Source organism: Nicotiana attenuata, chromosome 10 (assembly GCF_001879085.1).
Source record: "Nicotiana attenuata strain UT chromosome 10, NIATTr2, whole genome shotgun sequence".
NCBI lineage: Eukaryota > Viridiplantae > Streptophyta > Magnoliopsida > Solanales > Solanaceae > Nicotiana > Nicotiana attenuata.
Genome location: NC_031998.1, coordinates 28,563,858 through 28,569,269, shown reverse-complemented (window position 1 = coordinate 28,569,269; position 5,412 = coordinate 28,563,858).

Below are 5,412 nucleotides of genomic sequence, written 5' to 3'. Positions count from 1 at the left end.
ACAATTATAAGGTGGAAACAAGTCATGTTAAGCAAATAGTAGGGATTCGTGAAATTATGAAAAGAGCTAACATCATTAACGGGAGACGATATTGATTAACAGGTAGCAGTTAAGCATGGAAAGCATGTAGAGCATATAACAGTGACAAGTCTTCCGAAGAAGAAAGCTTCAATGCTCCCCAAAACAACAGAGCCATCATTGCGGGGAGCCCTCGGCCCGACCATCCAATTCGCTCCAACAGACATGCATGGTTTATTCATGATTGCACATTGAATGCTGAGATTACGCAGTGAATTTTTGGTAGTAGATCCATAATCAAAAAAGTATTTGTGATTGTTCCAGAAGAAATGAAACAAAAGATATGGTAAAGCTAGGACAGTTATTGTATGAGGTCTGCCCAATGCTAAATGCAAAGGCGCGTAATAGATCGATATGAACATCATGAGCTGTCCCGTAATAAAACCAGTTGTTGCTGATACCTTCTTCTCAGTTCCTTCTTCCATAACCAGAGCTCGGAGAAGGAAGAGATAAGAGGGCCCTATGGAGAATGTGGTCAGAATCCATAATAGAGTCCGACCACAACGATCGAATTGATTATCTTCATGCACAAGGATACTTAGTAGAAAAGATTGAAAAATTATCACAAACCTCCCTTATTTCTTTTCTATTGCAATTTCTGGATTATTATATGATGATTTTTGAACTTCCATATATAGAAAAGAAATAGAAAGAGATAGTCTAAAAACGATATTTGTTATGTCAATGACACCAAAGGGATATTACATGAATGGAATTGGGATATGGATAGAATATAATGAAATAGAGCCACTTTGAGGTTCCCTCTAAAATAGGGCATGTAAAGGAGCCACTACGAAGAAGTTCCGGGAGTTACGAAGGAAGCTTCGAGCTCATATTGGTCATGGGTTGGAACGGGAATTGAACTCTGTGAGATCGAATCTCCTGTTGTTCCTCAGTAGCTCAGTGGTAGAGCGGTCGGCTGTTAACCGATTGGTCATAGGTTCGAATCCTACTCGGGGAGATTTGATTGATTCTTAATTAAAGAATTCAGAATCAAAAGGCTCGCTTTGCCCGTTAAGAGTAGGTTACCTGTTCCCTGTCTTTGTTTCTATTGCATTCTATCTCTTCGTATCACATTCTGTTCGCGAGATTAGAAAATCACCATCTATACCTCGGTCTAGGTCCGAGATAATGCTTTGTTCCATAGCCTTGGGGCTATTTACAACTAGCCAATTAAGAAGTCTCATATGTACTAGCACTGCATCAAAGATGCAGTCATCGATTCTCCCGAGAGGTCACAATTGCCGCGAGCAAAGATATTAATGACGAGGAAGGATTTTTTGTTATGCTACTAATACTTGCTCTGCTATTCTACCCAAGCCTGGCTGAGAAAGAGTTACGGGGCGTAAAACAAAAAAATACGCTGATTGGTCATACTATGTGTAATGATTCCCCCATTCATGATAAATAATAAATAAAAAGAGAAAAGAAAAGCCATTCTATTTCGACAAAAGACCCACACCCAATACAGAAAGGGGAACAATTAAGGAAAAGCAATAAATCAGGAAAAACAGATAATTTGGCGGCGTATAAGCGCTCGTCACCTCGCATATACGCCGCTCACATGAGAATCACATAGCAAATAGTCCGAGGGTTCCTAATTTCCTCAAGTCAAGGTTAGACACAACACTTACCTCGCTCCAAGGACCATTCAAAGCTCAACCACGGCTTTGCCTTTTAAACTAGCATCCGAACCAACAATATCTAGCAAATTACCAACCAAACGATTCAAAATAAGCCTTAGGAATCACCCACGATCATAAAGAATTCAATATAGGCCATTATTGAAAAAGTCAACAAAAGTCAACGCTTGGTCCAAACCCGAAATTCAGACCAAAATCAGATTACCCATTCACCCCCGAGCCCGGATATATAATTGGTCTTGGAATTCGACCTCAATTTGAGGTTCTAAATCACCAAATTTCGAAATTCCTAGTTTCTACCCAAAAATCCCCAATTGCAATATAAAAACCTTAGATTTTAAGTTGAAATCTTGTAAAATAAATTGAAGACTAAAAGAAACTAGCTTAGAATCACTTACCAATATTTTAGGGAAGAATTGGTCTTTGGAAAATCGCCTCTTGTGTTTTAGGTTTTGAAAATTTTAAGAATGGGAGAAAAATCCCGCCTAAGTCACTTTTACACAGCTGTAGATGTTACATTTGCGACCTGAGCTTCGCAAATGCGAAGCTCGCAAATGCGAGGGGACTAGTGCAATTGCGAAGTCCTTCGCACCTCTGATGCCTTCGCAAAAGTGAACATCCCACTTCGCAATTACGATAGAAATGATTGCATTTCCGATCATGCCCTCCCCAGACTTACTTTGCAAATGCGAAGCTTTTCTTGCAGTTGCGAGGACTTCCTGGCCCAGCTACTCTTCGCATTTGCGATGAGAAGCTCGTAAATGCGAATCTGTCAGAGATCGCAATTGCGACTGCAACAAGATCAGTTACACCAGCAAATTTTTTCCAAGTTCTAATCACTCCGTAGCCTATCTGAAACTCACCTGAGCCCTCGGGGCTCCACCAAACATGCACACAAGTCTTAAAACATCATACGAACTTGCTCGCATGATCAAATCGCCAAAATAACACCTAGAAATACAAATTCAGTACCAAATCCAATGAAATTCTCAAGAACACTTTGAAATTTCCATTTTCACAACCGGACGTCCGAATTACGTCAAACCAATTCCGTTTTTCATCAAATTTCACAGACAAGTCATAAATGTGACGCTGGACCTATACCGGGTTTCGGAACTAAAGAACGGACCCGATATCCAAAAAGTCAACTATGGGTCAACCATTTCAAATTCATTAAGTCTTTAAGCTTCAAATTTCGACAAAGTCCGATATCTCGGGCTAGAGATTTCTGATTTCGATTTCGGGCATATGCCCAAGTCCCAAATCATGATACGAACCCACCGGGACCATCAAATCACGAATCCGGGTCCGTTTAATAAAAATGTTGACCGGAGTCAACTCAAATAAAGTTTTTAGGCAAAATTTCTTATTTTCATCAACTTTTAACATAAAAGCTTTCCAGAAATATGCCTGGACTGCGCACGCAAATCGAGGAGGGTAAAAATGAGATTTTAAGGCTTAAAAGCGCAGATTTTAGTTCTAAAATATAATATGACCTTTCGGGTCATCACATTCTCCACCTCTAAAAGAACCTTTCATCCTCGAACGGACATAGAAAAGTACCTGGACTGGTGAAAAGGTGGGGATATCTACTCCGCATATCGAATTCGGACTTTCAGGTAGCTACCTTAACAAGATGACCTCTCTACTGTACTCGAACTGAAGGATATATCTTCGATCTCAACTGACGAACCTGCCGGTGTAGAATAGCTACCGGCTCCTCCTCATAGGTCAAATCCTTGTCCAGCTGGACAGTGCTGAAGTCTAACACATGGGATGGATTGCCGTGATACTTTTGAAGCATGAACATGATGGGCTATAATTGCATATTTTAGTCGATTATTACACTCTAATTTACTGCACTTTAATCGCTAGTGTTTTGCACTAATTGTGTGTTTTATGCCTTGTAGGAGTGATTCCGAGCTATATAGATGTTATGGAATGAAATTAAGTGATTTGAAGCTTTGAAGTCTGAGTAAAAGCTCAAGGAATTAAGCCGGGATCGTGTTCGGGGGTCAAATTTGATAGTTGAGAACAAACGAAGACTCGATGAGGCATATTGCGCACTGTCTAGTAAAATAGACATAAATTTTTGCTCAGAACTCCATTTGGGCTCCACAATATATGGTTGGAAAGCCAACTCAAAGGGCTACAACTTTCATGTTTTACGTTTTTCCAAATTCCAAACAGAACAGGGTGAAAAACCGCGGCAGAACATTACCAAAGATTCAGAGGACCATTCTGGCCGCGGTCCTGGCGTAACCGCGGTGGGACCGCGGCAGGACGCGTAAATTTCAGGGACTAAAGTGCAAAATACGGGATTTTAAGCCCTAAACCCTATATTAAATGAGGGAGGCCGGCCATGAGCGGGGAGAATGAATACGGGATCTTCTTCTTTGTTCTTTTACCTTTGAATATGAATTCTTTTGTGATTTTTGTTATTTTCATGAGTAGCTAACTTTTCTAATCTAAGGTTTTGGTGAAACCCGTTGGGGATGAATTGGCTGTTATAAGTAATATAGTTTTGAGTTAGTTGTTAATCTCTATTTGTTCAACTACGTTTTGATTTTGGTTAATTGAAAGGATCCTCAATTAGCCGTTCCTATTTATTATGTATCTGCTTGAGAGAGAGTGCATATTTAGGTAGTTGTTTGAACAACATCACTCCCGGAGTATAGGCGAGAGTCATAACCGAGGGTTTAGAGGTTGGATTAAAGATAACGATACCTCGGGTGCGATCTAAGTGAACTGGAATGCGAATCTAGCTAGCGTAGCTTGAGAGAGTGCGTCTAGTAAATTATCATAATTGCTTGAGAGAGATTTATGATAGCTGGAGAGTTCATGATTGATAGAGGCAACTAAGTCAACGCTATAAGAAACATACAACCAAGGAAATCAACAACGGGGGAAACCATTACCTTAGACCTTTATTCTAATTGTTTATAATTCAAGCATAGTTAGTTTTCAGCTGTTTATTTATTTTCAATCTTGTTTTCTTGGTGATATTAAACAGATACAGCTAATCCTTAGTTCTCTGTGGGATTCGACTCTGGACTTTTGGACCGGATTATATTTGCAGCGACCGCTTATCCTTTTTAGGACTAGAGTTGGGCGTGATCAAATTTTGGCGCCGTTGCCGGGGAAACTAACGGTGTAGTTGTAGCTGTATATATTGCTAGGGTTCAAGTTTGAACTTTTAGTTTGTTTTATTTTTTTTGTATTTTTTTATAACTGTTGATTTGATTAACATGGCATCTTGGAATTATGGGAATTTAGGTGTAGATAATTCTACTATTGATCTCCATACATATTGTAAAGGAAACCACCCGTGGCAAAATTTTCAAAACATTCCTAAGAGCGAGTTATGTGCACCAACTCAATCTTATTTGTGGAATGTGTGTGATGTGTGTGGTGGTAAAAAATGGTCACCTTCATGGTTGTGCTTATATTTCTTATTTTCCCCCAACCCCTTACTATGATGGTTCTACCTTTTCTTGTGAAGTTAATAGGAACAAAGAACCTGGGAATGCGGACCTGAAGGAGATCAAGGATATGCTAAAGTGCCTTCTGGAACAAAACAATGAGAAACAATTGCACATAGAAAGGCAAGAGGCAACTATTCGCAAGTTGGAGGCTCAATTGAGTCAAGTGGTTGGAGCTTTTAATGCTCAACAAGCCAATATTGAGGATA